The sequence below is a fragment of the Rhea americana genome, unplaced genomic scaffold, assembly GCF_003343005.1.
Source record: "Rhea americana isolate MKP2758 unplaced genomic scaffold, rheAme1 scaffold_194, whole genome shotgun sequence".
Lineage (NCBI taxonomy): Eukaryota > Metazoa > Chordata > Aves > Rheiformes > Rheidae > Rhea > Rhea americana.
In genome coordinates this window covers 771,602-786,876 of record NW_028186083.1, presented here as the reverse complement: position 1 = coordinate 786,876, position 15,275 = coordinate 771,602, and positions in this window count along the sequence as shown.

Below are 15,275 nucleotides of genomic sequence, written 5' to 3'. Positions count from 1 at the left end.
GGCCCCGGTGCCGCCGGCGCCTCCTGCGCTTAAAGCGCGCGTCGTATTTTGTGCTGACTTAATACAACACAGATAGTTGTACTTTCCAAGTAGCTGGCAACCCTTAATCAATGTTAATTGGCTCTAATTAGCATATGTTAATTAATGATATTTACTACAAATTAAAGGTATGAGTGCTCCCAGAGGGTTTCCTGTTCATCCAATTAGTGCCAATTAGTTGCAATTAACACGTGTAAATGAGATGCCATTGAACCCAAAACAGCGCGTAGTCTGCGGTGCTCGCGTGCAGCTGAACTTGCGTCCGTCGTGCCGCCGGAGCCGGAGCCGGAGCCGGACCCAGAGCCGGACCCAGAGCCGGACCCGGGGCCGGACCCAGGAGGGCTCCCAAACAGCGGCCGGCTGCTCGCGCCGGTTCGCCGCGCCGCGCTCTCCTCTCGCCCCGCCGGAGCGAGTCGAAGGGCCGTCGCCCTGGATAAAAGCCCAGGACGAGGCAGCCGGGGGGCGAGCGCTCGTCCTGCGGGGCCGCGGGAAGGACGGCGCCGGCGTTCGCGCCCCGGCCTTGCTCCCCGCCGAGCTGGCGGAGGTGCGTGCCCCCGGGCCGGTCCGGCACGCCGCTGCTGCACGAGGGCCGCCGTCGCCTCCGCTCGTTTCCCCGTGTCCTCTTGCTCTTGTTTCTCCGCCGCTGCTCGTCAGCGCCGTCGTCGCAGAGCRCGCTTTTGGTGCTTTTTTACTCTCTTTTTGGCCCGGAGGTGAACCCATCCGCAGGAGCTTCCCGCCTGCAGCTTCGGTTCCACGTGCAATCTGGCAGGCGGCAGAACAAATTGTGATAATTGTGTTTAATTAAAAAGCGTAAATGGATTATCTTCAGGTAGGGATGATTTATTTAACTAATCAGTCAGATCGCAGCAAATGCGTAGTCTGCAGATGGAAATCATTTGGGGGAAATGGGTAATTCCTTTCCTCGCCAGGCCCGAAGTCCGCTAGGAATAAGGCACGAAGCGGGCCGGAGCCCGGCGCGGGGCCCTGCGCCCCGGGGTGCCGTTGCCAGCCCCCCRTCTCCTCCTCCTCCTCCTGCCGCTGCGTGCCCCTCGCCTCCGGCGGGGCCGGGCGCGGGGAGGGCCAGCGCGCCTCGCTGCGGGGCCGCGCTCTCGTTGCACTTGCGTCCTCGGGGAGTTGCTTGAAACCATCACCGCACAAGCTGGGAAATAAGGCACCTGTGGTGCTTTCTGTTATTCCTAAGAAAACGCTCCTTATGTTTAATAGGTGATGTTTAATAAAAATGAAAATGAGCTTATCCTGAGCAGGCACGCACGCCAAAAGCTGGCATTTAAATTAGAAATTATGATTTAATAACTTGTCAAGAGATTCGCCAATGTAGCAGCATGATAATTGTTGAAAGGAAGCTTCATAAATACCGGGACGCAGTGATCGGCTCCGAAACCCGCCAGCGCGGGCGCCCGGGCCGCGGGCCCTCGCCGGGAGCCGGCGGCTGTGTCGCGTCCCCCTCCGATCCGTGGTGGCCGTCCGTTCTCCGTGGGTGCTCCGCTGGGGCCACCCGAGCCTCCAGCAGCCGGAGAACTCCCGGAGCGGGACGCAGCCACCCGCGGGGGCACGCGCTTCAGAAACACGTCAGCAAAGCGTGGYGGGACGGAGGAAATCGGTGCCAGGAGAAAGGAAGCTGGAGTAGGAGGGAAGCTCAGCCAAGGGGGCACCAAACCCAAACGCCAAGCGCGGGGTGCGGAGCAGGAGGACTTGTGCCGGCGATGGGCAGCCCCCATGGACGGGGAGCCGCGGCAGCTGCCCCCAGCAAAACTCCGGAGGTGCTGCTTGAAAAAAGATCACGTTGGCTGGGCAAAACCTTCTACTCGAGCAATCTGACAACAAAATGTATTTATAATCTTGGAAGGTCAACATTGCTCCTGCGCACCCTTTGAGTCTCCTCTAAACCCTCGACTAATTTGCTAGGAAAAATTGTCTTTGGTAGGGACTTATTATATGAATCATGTCCCCTCTCTTAATTTAAACAAGAGGTTCACATAAGGACTTTTTAATATATATTTTAAATTACAATTTCGACTTTCTCTTGGTAGATTACGGCACATGACTCTCAGTTGGAAGGCCATTATTTTCTGCTATGATTTACAAAGCAGTTAAAGCGAAATCGATGTAATAAATACTGCAGCATCGTAACAGATAATTCCATATATTTAAACAAGCCAGACCCTTTGGTACAATGTTTGGTTAGCAGGACGGAGTGAAAAACCGGGGCAGAAAGGGCCGGCCGGCTCGGATGTTTTTCTCCCTGTCGCTCCGTGTCTCCGGTCTCGCTCGCCGTGCTGCGGTAGCTCGGGTGCCCTCGCCGCCAGCCGAGGCCGAAAGGCATGAATTTGGGCTTCCCGTGCAGGAACGGAGCGCGGGAGAGCCGTGGAGGCGAGGAGGCCGTGCCGGCGCGGGGGTGCGGGCGTACGTATTGAACTTCTCGGGGGCGAGTCCAAAAATTAGCAACCAGTGAGTTCTCCTGGGCAGCTGCGCGTTCACACGTGCTGTTCCCGTTGGATGCAAATTCCAACTAGTCCCGCAACAAGGTTTGTCCGAGAAACGCAAGCCCTTCCCGTTACGTTGCTTTTAATAAGCTGCATTAGCATATGCTGTGCCTTAATAAAAACAGGGCTCGGAAACCTTGCTGCGCCCCGGTCGCCAAAACGCGAGCGTGGGAAGCCGGTGTCAGCAGCAGATTCCTGCCCCGGCGCGGAGAGGCGAAGTGGGCRCCCCATCCGGATTGATTGCAGCAGYGGAAAGCAAAAGCAAACTGTGCAAGGAAGCAGAGATCTGCTGCAAAACCACAACTGGYTTGTGCCATTCAGTGGGACGGTGCTACCGCACGAGGAGTCAAAGCCGCCGGGGAGAGCGCGTAACCGTGCCCGGAGCCGGGGGGGCTCGCCTCGCGGCTTTGCCTGGGGGAGCTCGAGGAGAGGCTCTCCCACCGGTTTAGCCACTCTCAAAACGGTTCTTCGCGGGGCGGCTCGGCTCCTGGCGTGCGCGGGGCGTCGGGGGGGGCTCCCGGCCGGCGGCGCCGTCCCTCCCGCCACGCTCGAGCACCGCTGGCGGCCGCCCYGCTTTCCTCTGGGCTGCGGCAGGATTGCTCACGCCGCCGTTTGACGATGAATCAAAACCGTCATCTCAGCCGGGCCCTTTTCTTCCTTTAATCTAACTTTGGCTGTGAAGTCAGGTCTGTGAGCAGCTACTGCTAATCCCATTTGCACCACCGTAAATCCGGATTAGCTCCCTGCCCTCGGGCTCTGGCCCTGGATTTACGGCACCCTACCTGCAAGGAGGAGCTGGCGCTTCCCGCCGGCGCTGCGCGGCTGGGCCCCGGCCAGCGCTCCCGGCTGCCGCGGCTTGGCTCGGGAACGTCTCCCTCGCGCTCGCGGCAAAGCGCCTCCTCCTCCCTTCGTCCGACTGCGTTGCGTGCGTAAACAGTGGCAGATTTAGTGAAGTTCTTCACACGCAAAAATTCGGCGGGGAAGGCACAGTGGGAMCTTTTCCAAATCTATTTTGGGGAGAGGAAGCGTTCCCGTTGATTTCAGTAGCTTTGGGTCATGACCTCARAATAGCCAAATTGCTTGTGAATTTTATTTTAAATTAAATTAGTAGCATAAGTACTGATTACAACTATTAAAATGCATGCACAATTAAGGAGAACTCCATCTGGGCTTCTCTTAACACTTAGCATGCAAAGCGACTGGGAGGCAAAGGGGATTCAATCTGACAGTTCTCAGCTGGCAGAGGATCAGCTGCAAACTATTTTTAAGTACAAACAGCCACACTTGAGTGATGCGTAATAGGTGGCTGGTAAGAAGGGATGCCCAACAGTAATTTGTAGCAACTATAGCAACTTGAGGATCTCAAAGCATTTTACAGAGGATTAGGCTTCRAAAATCACAAAACCCCTATGAATCAGATAGCTTATTTCCGTTTTACAATGGGCGGCGGAGTTATTACTAGGAGCCCTGCCGTTCTCGGGCTAATACTGGCAACGCTGCGCTGCGGCAGGAGCAGGACCAGCCCCGGCCCCAAGTCCCTGCTCTGCCGCCGCCGGCTCCGGGCTCGCTGCGAGCTGATTCCAGACTTGTTTGGGATTTATTTCTGATTTTACTTGACGTTTTTACTTTCTTCTTCCTTCCTCTTCTCCCGTGTTAAGTCCAGGGAGCAGCTCGGTACCCGGACCCTCCGGCCCTTGCAGTCAGAAGCGGTAGCGCACGCCGAAGCCCGCCGGCCCGTGGGGAGCGGGGCTGGCAGGCTGCCTTGCCCCGGCTCTCCGCGCCGGCGGCGCCGGTGGCCTCGGCGGTTAAGCCGGTTGGATTCGAGCTCGCAGCCGGTCGCGAAGCCCGCGCCTTGAAACGCAAGCTGCTGCCGCGGCTGCTCGTGCGGGCCGTCTCCCCGCGCTCGGGGCRTGCCACGTTTCATCAAACCGCCCGTATCTTTGCTAACGTGCAGCTCGTGGCCGTTTGCACGAGACTTCTGTCTCGCTCCGCCGCRCGCCTCGTGGAGCCGTGAGCCTGCAGGGTCCAACTCAGAGGCGCCGTGTTACGTTCTCCTGGGATTCAGCAGGTGTTGGGCCAGGGCCACAGCCCCTGCCGGGAGGCTTTGTTCCCGGGAAGGAAGGATCACCGCTCCYGGCCGCCGAGCCGCGCGGCCCCTCGGCGACCCCCTGGGGAGCCCGGTCCCGGGAGCGCGCGGCTCCGTGCCCCCGAGTCCGCGCACCGCGCTCCGCTTGGGTTCGGGCTCGCGTTAGCCCTCGCCGGTGAGGCGCAGGCGTCGCTGGGGCTTCGGGGCAGCTTTACAGCTCTCGAGCACCACGTTAGGCAGCCTCTCAAGAGCTCGATCCTCCAAGTTGCTGAGTATTTTCCTATTGACCTGAAGACGAGCAGCTCCGGCCTCCGCTGCCCTGGGGCTCCGACCTTGTGCGCTCCAGCCCCTAAGAACGGAGAAGACGGAGGAAAGGGGAAAGGAGGGGGGAAATATAGGGACGCAGAAATGAAGTTGTGCTAATGCAGCTCCCTCGGATGCCCAGCTCCCCCCCCCCGTTAATATTAAGCAATCCCTGACAACACCACTCCGCTTTTTCCCAAGGAATAACCATCTGCCTGATGAACAGAGCTGGGGAGGCACTGAACRCAGCAGAATGTCTCTTCTGTAGAGGCTTTATGATAAATGCAACAAGGCAACAGCTCCGCAAAAAAATAAAATAAAATGTAGAAAACTGACATTTGGAATTGAGCTAGGATGCGCACTGTAACTGCCGTCTTCTGAGCGCCGAGGGGGGACCGGCAACCCTTCGTAAACCCCAATGATGCAGGCTGATTTGTATGCAGTTATTCACGTGTGCAGTAAATTCCAATTATGTTTACAGATGTCTGCTTAACATTTATGGAGAAGGAACCTCAGCATGTCTGAAATATCCTTATAAGGGGTTTGGACTGGCCTATCTTCCCCCCCCCCTTTAACCAAGACCAATTTAATTATATTTTGCAGACTTAAAAAAAAAAATCAAGATGAGCTCTCGGATAGGAGGCTTAACATCTACCACRTGCATTTTGCATGCATGACCATTTTGTAAACATTTTAACTATAATTTTTGTTTGTTTCCATACAAAACTCACAAGTTCTGTCAATTTTTCACACGTAAGAAAAACTAGCATCAAATAAGTACAGTAAAAGTCACGCAGATTTTCAGATGGGTTCTTTTTGCAGGTTATTTTTGCTCTTTGTCCTGGAATTTCTTTAGCTAAGAGAAACATTTCCCAGCTCCTCTGTTGCGTGTGCCTCGCCGATAGACCCGGGTGTGACGGCTGCAGCCACCGCGCAGTGGCGTTTCGGCAAAGAAGCCCCCGAGCCGTYGTGGTTTCCCCGTCGGGACGGGATTGCTCCCCGGCTCCTCGCTGGCACGTCGGGCCTCGGCGGCAGCGGCCCCGCTGCTCTGCGCCCTCGCTGCCCCTGCTTGCTCTCGAGCCTTTCCCGTTCCTGGCTGCCCCTTTAGAGCTGCACAAGTAAATGCCCTGCGCGCGGGAGTGCTTGAATTCACCCCGGGGGACGTAAACCGCGCCGGTGTTTGGAGCTGGCGTCCCCCTCCCATCCGAAGCACTAGCCCTGCAGAATATTAATCTGCGTTTTAAAAGCTACTGTACGAAACCGTCTTCGCAGAGCACGCGCGGCCCTGACCCGATCCCCAGACGCCGCAGCCACCCGCCGGCCCCGGAGGACCTCGCGTTGGGTGTTTGGCCAGCGCGCGGCCGGCGGCGGGACGTGAACCCCTCCGGGCRCTTCCTCTTGGAGGGGCCCTCGTCTCCAGCAGGTGCGCGTCCGAGATTTCTTTGGGATTAACACTTCACCGATTTCATGCGACGAGCCCTCCGGGAGCGGCGGCGAGCGCGCGGGGCGCCCCGGGGCGCCGTCGCAGCGTGCGCAGACCCCGCGGGGGCACCCGTGAGAACGGCTGCGGTCGACCCCGCGGAGGCGAGCGGCAACGCTTCCCATCGTGAGCCTGGGCGCCAGCCCCCCGGGTTGCCGAGAGAGGCTGCAGCGGCGTACGGGCGKAGCGCTCGGGCGGAGAGCCGGACGGGTTTGGCAACGCGCGCTTGCTCCGGGCATGACGCGCTCAGGACTCGCGGCGCACTCGGGTCGGGTGGAGCACGAGCGCCCAAGCTGCCCCGCGGGTTTTGGGAGCTCCTCGGGGGCTGCCCTGCGGCTGGCGCTGGCCGGGCGGCAAGGCTGGGGCGGGCGGGGGGGATTTCTGGCGACTGGGGTGCTGGCGGGGAGAGGTGCTTACGCTGGCAGCCAGCAGCCTCGCGCCGCAAGTGCCAAGTAGAGATTTCGGAAAGGAAACGAGGAAAAACATCCTGTAGTTGCAGCAGCTCGCCTGATTTGAGAACATAGGTGGAAAGAAGTGTGACAGATTTTAAAAATAGGTTTTGTTTATTAGCAAACCCTTAAGGAAATAGATCGGACATCGTCAGGAATGAGGTCGGCTCAGCAGCCTTCTCCGTTATTGCTAACACGGGTATCTAAGAGCCGTTTGAATTTCTTCCAGCCACTTATTTGAGAATCTTAGAGGCTTTGCAAATACTAACTAATTATAGCAGTGAAGATTTTATTTCAACAACTAGAAAAACAGACTGGTAGGAAATTCTGCGGGCTCAGGGTCACCGAGCCTGAGCATCCCGGTACGTTTCCGTGTTACTGGGCGGATCGCGTTGCCTGGACAGGGCAGTCCGCCCAGAACAGCTCTTTCAGAAAGTTGTTATTGGGGGAAACATTGTAATTTCGCAGTCGGGAAAAGCCTACTTTGTCCCGCTGCTCACGAGGGCTTGGTTTTGCACCTTAAGAAAGCGCGTTTAAAGCAGCGCTTTTCCGCCTGACGGGAGGTGTCCTGGCCCGCGGGCGAACGCTGCGGGCGGCGGGGCGCGCTCCGCTCCTGCGCCCGCGCCGCGGCCGCTCCATCGCCCTCGGGTCCTCCTCCCCCGCGGCGATGGAGACGTCAGCAGCTGCTGAGTGACAGCCTCAATAACCGCTGCTGGAGGGTCATCGATAACGCCGGGGAGAGCGACGTCCTCCGCAAGGGCGAGCTCAGGTCGGGGTTTTACCCTGTCCCGCCCCGGCAGCGACATCGAGGAATGACTTTTAGAACAATGTGAGTTTTTTGGCGCAAGTTTCTGCGGACGCGGGGCTGGTCCGTGGCGGTGCCCGCRTGCGGCGTCGGGGACGGCAGAGCACGGTGGTGCAGCCTCCCCCGCACACCGCAGCGTGCACCTGCCTTCTCCTCTAAAATTAGCTGAACCTGCTGGAGTTTCAGGCTGCRGGACGGGATGATCTGCTCCATCATCTTGCCCACAAACTCTGAAACGGCATAGCCAAGCACTTCGAAGCGGTGGCACTGCGGCRGTGCACGCCGTGTCCTACCTGCACCTGAGCTTACAACACCCTGCATCACTGTGCAAAGAAACAGAAGACATCGGGGTTTTAAAATATGCATTTTTTATAAAGTAATTGCATGTTCACTTCTCCTTATTGCAATGCTCCAGTTTCGCACCAGCTCAGTGACGACCCTACAGAAATTCGGTGCTGAATTGATAGCTCAGGTGCCGTGAGCAGCGCCGTGCTGTACAGCACTGACCAACTCCGTCGAGAGCGAGCCRGCGGCGCAGGGGGCGGCGAGCCGGTGCCGCCGGCTGCAGCAGCGCGTGCCGCCKGCCCGCGGGGCCGGCAGGGCTTCGGGCACCCCAGCATCCAAAAACCTTCTCAGGCTCTGACAGCGTCGACTCGACTGCCTCAGTTTATGTGCACAGGATGAAGAAGCKTCCGCTGGTCAGATCCCATGTGTCCTCTCAGAAGCTTTAAAGTAGAAGCCTGTATAAATTCATGTATACATGYATTTTATGAGATGTGATAGTATATAGTAGCGTTGTGTCAAATTCTAGATTCTGTACATAGAAGATTAATCAGAGGCCAGGACTAAGCAGACGGGATATAAAAACAGCCACAAGATCTGGGTTCATTTTAACAAACCTGTGGCTGTGGCGGCTCTCCCAGAGGAAAGGTTTCCATCAGCCGCTCGGGCTGCCGGGCGGTGCCGAGACCGGGCAGGGACCCTCGCTGCAGCACGTGGGCRGAGGGCGGTGCTGCTGGCCACCGAGGCCGACGTGCTCTCGCCGTGTTTTCCTGGGGCAGCGCCATTTGCCCGAGGTCGGTTGTCTTCCTCTCGAATGCCCCGCGCGGGCGCAGTGTCGGATGGGTGAACCCTCTTGCCCCGGCGGCAGCCCCCTTCGCGCACCCGCGTGCGGAGCCTGGGGGGAGCCGGGGCGACGTGGGGCTGGGGGGCTCCGGGGTTGTTCCTCTCCAAGCAGGAGCACGCGTTCCCCTGGGCAGGAAYGAGCCATCCCCCCAGGAATGGCAGAAACCAGGGCTTTGCCCAAAGTCACACCGCCGGCGCGAGGTGGAAGGTCTGGGCATCCCCTCTGAGCAACCGTGAGACCCGCCGCCTCCTTCTGAAGCCGTGCAGACRCGTTGGGTAGGTAGATTAGATGGACTCTCACTCGCAGGGAGGTTCAGTGACTGTGAAATTAGTAAATTACATAGGCCCACAGAACTTAGAAAAACAATATAATCCTGGGGGTACTGAAATAATTAATTTGCTAATCAACTACACTACACCTTGCTTTTTTAAATTTGCAAGCGGTGCTCTGTCTCGTTTCCCATCTCAGTCACCTCAGGAGGAGCAGTGTGTCGGGAAGCACGCTGACCCCGCAGAAACCCGCTGCCTGGCACCCCGGGGCTCGCAGCCGCAGCGTGGCGGGGGGAGCCGCACGCGGCCCGATGCCTTAAACCCCAATACCTGTGCTCTCCTGGAGGGATTTTTGTCCTGTGCAAAACCCAGCCAGGGACCTGACCCCAGGCTRCCAAGTTCTGCAACTAACTTCAGAGGAGCTAGCGCAGGAAAGAGCCCAAGCCGGAGGATTTGCACAGCTCTGTTTTGTGCTGGTTTGTCTCTTCGCTTCACCGTTGTTTGCCTTAAATCATCTCAAACGCRGAGTTTGTCAGACAAGACAATTAACATGGGGAAGGGGGAAAGTATTACCATCTATTATTTGCCATAACATGAATTTAAACCAGGAAGTCAAATGATAAAATATGTGGTGAAAAGAGGTGGTGGTGGGAGGACCTAAATGAGTAATAGCCTTGGGCTTCTGAGCCTTGAACTTAATGTGCTAAGAAAATCCCTGAGGTTAAAAAGTATGAAAATTGTTGCAGCTTAGGGAGATATATTTTAACTTTGCAAAAGGTCCTTGCAAATCCACTACTAGGATTTGAGAGATACAAGCGTGGCACAACACGCACGAGCGCCGTGCGTGCCTGCATTTCTACGTATGCAAATCCAATCAACATTTTTTTCAGTCCAGAACGAGTTGGGTTTTGTGGACCGGCGACTAAAATCTCTAGGAGTTCAGGGCTTGTTTGCTTGTTTGTTTGTTTGCTGAAACGAGCCGGGTAGCGCGAGCGAGGCTCCGCCGCGGCGCGGGGGCCGGGGCTGCGGGGGTTGCGCGCCCCCCGGGCGCCGCGGGTTTGCTCCGCGCTGCGAGCCGGTCCGCGGACGGGCTGCGGAGCCCGGCGCGGGAAGCGAGCGGACGCTCGAGCCCCCGGCGATGGCAAACGGCGCTTCGCCGCAAAACAAAACGATCGAAAAAGCCTGGCAATTTGGTGGGAGGGAGCGGGAGAGGAGCGGGCCGGGGCGGCCGCCCCGCGGGGCCGCGCTTTGCTGCCCGCCGCCAACTCTTCCCCTTTAAAACTCCTGCTCCCTATTGAGTTGACCATGCGGCTGAATTTATGAAGAGAGATGTTTTAGCAGAAATCCCCCAGAGTCTCCCATCAGCCCTAAATCCCCAGCCTGTTCTCCCTGGGAGACCTCATGACACAGAGCATGCCAAAACAGCTTCGTTTTGCCTATGCATTAGCAATCTATTTTACCTTTTTGACATCTCTCACACATAAAACCGTAAGAGAGAAATAAAATATCTGTCTCTGGGCGAAAATAAAGCTTTGCCTCCCTCCTGATCTATAGGATATAAAATAAAGCCATGGCTTTGATAGTGGCTTTTCCTTACACGGGAGTTGCTTTTGCACACACGGAGACAATGAAGATGAATGGGCTGGGATTCGTGCATCCTCTTGGGGTTGGTTTCACCCTCTTTTTTTATAGCCCCCCCCCCGTCCGGCCCCGCCACCTCTTTACTTTTCTTTCTTTTCTCTTTTATTCGTCTTTTATCTGCCCCTTTCTCTCTTTAATAACATGAAGAAAGCCTCTCGGCGTTGACACGCCCGGGCTCCCCCGGCAGCAGCCGCCGCCCCCGTCGACGGGACGGGGACGGGGAGGGGCCCCCGCCGCCGCCCCGCTGCCGGCGTGCGGCAGCCCCGGCCCCAGGGAGCGGCGGGGCGGGGGCTCGGGCCCCCCCGGCCCCAGCGGCCCCGCTCCGCGCTGCCCCTTCTCGGAGACGCTGCCCCTCGGCCGGCGGCGGCTGCACGTCGAAGCGCAGACACGCACCCCTCGGATTTGTAATTATTTATTAACTATATTTCCCATAAACAATGCATGAGCTTTGGATGTAAGCGACAACATTTAGCGACGTGCAGAGAAACCCAGGAGGGCTAATCAAGGGGCGGGGGGGGCGGCAAATAAATAAGGAAAAGTGGAGCCGGGAGGGCCGGGMGCGGAGCGGGGCGCGGAGCGCTCGCCGGCCCGGCCGTGTTTACCCCGATAATCGATCCGAGTGTGGCACTGTAAACTGGGACCTTTAATACATAATTTAAAGATCTTTTCCAAGCTCCTTAAAACAAACCTCGCACGGCGCACAGCGATGGATCTTGTCCAGCGCTGGGTTTATTGCACAGGGATGTTATACAGGCTTAATTACATCTTAACTTAAATATTTGTTTAGTGCATTAGCCGTATATATATTTAATCAGGCAGAGCCGCTGGCTGCAGCCCTCGTGGTGCGGGGAAAGTTTCTGGGTCAGGAAGGCGGCGGCCCCGGCCGGGGGGCGCTGCGGGCAGGGGGCGAGCGGGACCGGGCTCCCCCCGGGCCGAGCCCCCTGCCCGCCCGTCCCACGGACTGTCCCCGCCCCGCGCAACTCCCGCGGCCCCTGCGCGCCGCCGGGGAGACGCGGCCGAGCGCGGGTCGGGGCCGGCCCTGCCGCAGCCCCGAGGGAGGGGACCGCGGCGAGGAGGGGCTCCCTCAGCCCCCAGCCTGGAGAGGGGCGGAAAAGCCGCGTAAGCTCCCGCAGTTCGCCCGCCGTCCTTAGAAGTCGTTAGCGCCGGCGCCGCGGAGAGCCGCGGAGGGAAAGCGCGGCGCGGGGAGGGGGCTCCGCCGCCGCCCCGACCTCCGCCGGTGCCGGCCGGGCCCCGGGAGCGCCGTGGCCGTCGCACCGAAGCGGAACGGCAATTACGGGCAGGATTAATCACGGGGCGATCGCAAGCCCCGCGGCGCGGAGGTCTCGCCCGCTCTCTCCGCGCGGGGCCGCGGCGCTGCCGGTGGCGGGTGGGCGCCGCGGAGGGAGGGTGCGGAGCGCGGSCGCGCAGGGCCCGTGGCAGGCTCCGTCCGCCCCGTCGAGTTTGCTCCCAGCAGTCGCAAGCGCTTGCGTCGGGGGGCTGGAGGAGCTGCCGTTTCGCTCAGCTGATCAGAGGCTCGCTGGGTCCGGGCTGATCCTTCTGCGCCGATTAGGAGGCGTCGCTGCCTGCGCGGAGCGCGGAGCGGGCCGAGAGGAGCGCGGAGCGTGGCCCGGGCAGCGCCGCCCCGACGGCCGCCACCCCTCGGCTCTTCCCCTCCCCAGCGCCTTCGTTTGTTCGTTTTAAAATATTGCGAAGGAAAGGGGAGAAAACAGAACCAAAAAAAGGGGGGGGGGAGGGTAAGCTCAGTGCTGTCGGGGAAAGGGACGGGGGAGTTTTCCAGGTCACAAGCACAGAGAAAAAACTGTTTTCCCAGATCCACTTCCCAGCGCTCTTCACCTTTCCTCTGCCATATATCTGCGGAGCAGTGAGATGTGTCCGCGCCGGCTCCGAAAGGAAGTTTTTTCCTCGGCTTGGCTTAGGGGAGAGAGGGGAGGGGAAATAAATAATAAAAGAAGAGGAGGTGGAGGGAGAGGCGCAACTGCCCCGCAGCGCTGGCGGCCCCGGGTTGCCCCGGCAGCGAGCCCCGACACGGCGCGGCTTGGGGCGCCCTGCGCGGAGCGGCGCGGAGCTGCGCGGCGCCCCGCGCCCGCCCGGGGCGAGCGTGYGGAGGGGCCGGCCGGGCTCCGGTGTTTGTACAACACCAGTGCCCCATAAAGGAGAGCGAGAAATCCCATTACCGAGCGCAGTGGTGTAGAAAGGCTGATGATAAACAGGGTGATGTTTAACTAAAAAGACGGGAACGACACCAATAAAATGCAAATTCAACCTCGCCTGAAAAGCTCTTCTTCCTTCGGAATTATATTTAAAATAAAATTGAACGCATTTTTTTGCTCTCCTAATTTGCCCCTTTTTCAACACCGAGAAAATGGACGGACTTCGGTTTGGGAAGTGAACGGACTGGGTCACTTGGTTTTGCGATATTCCCTCCCCTGCGGGGCCAGAGCGGGCGGGGGGCGCGGGGGTGCGCAGCGCTGCGCGGTTCCTGCCCACCTCCAGGAAACTGCGCGCTTGTCCGGGGCTGCCTGGTTAAAGCAAAAGAATACAAGAGAAAACCGCGCTGGGCGAAACGCTTTAAAATAGTATTTTAAAATGTATAGATATATCTATATTAAAAAACAAACAAACAAAAAAAAGCCAACCCGACTTGGGCTGAGAGTCCCCGGTCCCGCGGCCGGGGATATCGGCTCCTCCCGAGCAGGGCACTCCGGCCCCGCGGGACAGGCGGGACGCGAGTGGCAGAGGGGCCGTGGGAGCCGCCCCGCAAGCCAGGCAGGGGCCCGGCGCGGTCAGCTTATTTTTTCCTGGAAACAGCCGCTACTTTCGGCACTGCCGAGCCTGCCCAGAGGGGGAGGCTCCCCCCCGTCGCGGCCCGCAGCGCCCCGCCGAGCCCCCCGCGCCGCCGAGGCAGCCGCGGCCCCGCTCCGGCGCCGAAACCATGCTCCTGCGGCGCGGGGCTTGGGGGAAATCGCGTGTTTCCCGTGGGGGCCGGCTGGGGGTAGCTGGCAGAGCCGTGGCCCGACGGGCGCGTTTGCGGGGCTGCCCGGCCCCGGCCCCGCTCCCCCGGGTCCCGCTCGCAGCCGGCGGCGGCGGGAGGGGGGAAGGGGGTAACCAGATGCTTTCGCTAACGCCTGAAAAAAAAATCGCTGTGAAAAACTGGTGCTTGATGGACATAAGATGCTCATCTCCTTTCTCTCATTCATCCCTACCAACACATGTCACTTGGGGGCCCGCAGTCAAAGGGAAGAGGTCCCTTGACAGAAGAGTACAGCTGTCGCCTTGCAGGGCGAGGAGCGAGGCCGTCGCAGCCACCCTTCCCTCTGCTTTACATGAGAAGAAGCCCATATGCGGGGAGAAAAGGGGCCGGGGAGGCGCCGAGGGCGGGGGGCTGCGTGCGCGCCGAGGGGCTGTATTGATTCCGGCTCTTTTAGCGTGTGCAAGCGGAGGCGACGCCAGCAAACAGCTGGGGAGGGAGGGAGGGAGGGAGGGCAGCGAGGCGGGGAGCTGCGGGCCGCACGTGCGCGCCCGGCTGCGAGGCCCCTGCCGCCGCCCGACGGGGCGGCCCGGGCCCGGGGACCGGGGGGGAAGGAGACACGAGTCGCGGAAGCAGCTCCGCGGCGTTTGACCGCTCCGGTCGCCCCGAGGAGGGGCCCGAGCGCGGGAGCGGAGCGGGCGCCGGGCTCGGCGGGCAGCGCTGGGCTTGGGGCGCCGCCGCCGCGGCCCCCCCCACACACACACACACACACACCGCCCCGGCACGGGAGCCGCTCTCCCGGCTTCATTTTCCTCTTCCCAGCTCCCCATTTCTTTTCTTTTTCTTTCTTTTTTAAGGATGAGGAAAATGCACGTGAAAATAAGAGCAGAGCTGAGCTCCCGCCGCGGGGAGCCGCGACAGCAGGAGGAGGAGGAGGAGGAGGAGGGCTCACTCCGTTTCCAGGTGGGTTTGCCAGCCAAGCCCCGCCGTTAGGGCGGCAGACACGAGACGTCCGGCGGCGCGCAGCATGCGCGCCCCGCGCCCGCTCCGCCGCCGCGCAGGCTCCGGCCGCGGCCGCGTCTGTCACCCTTCGGCGCGCTCGGGAAATTCAATCCGCCCTTTTCTGCGCTCGTTACCGGCCCGCAGATCGCTGAGCCCGGCGGGTAGCGAGCAGCGGGGGCGCCCCCGGAGCGGGAGCCGCGGGGGGCCCGGGCGCCTCCCGGCCGCTGCCCGGGGCCGCGCTGCCAGCGTGGGCCGGGGAGCGACGCATCCCCGCGAGCGGGACAGCGCCAAGGGAAGGAGGCACCGCGGCCCGACGACCCGGCGATTAACTACGAGCCTGGAAGGTAAAAGCAAAAAGGACTTTTATTTGCCAAAAAAAAAAGGTACATGCCAGTAGCATCCGCCCGCGCGCGGGGCCGCGCGCGCCGGCAAGGGAATCACGGCGGAGGCGCCGCTGCGTAGCTCTGCGCGGGGCGGCGCGGCTCAGCCCCGCGGGCGGCACGTCGAGCCGCGCCGCGCTTCGCACCCCTTTCCGCACCCGCCGGACGGAGTCGCGGGATTCACAGAATAAATATATGGGGG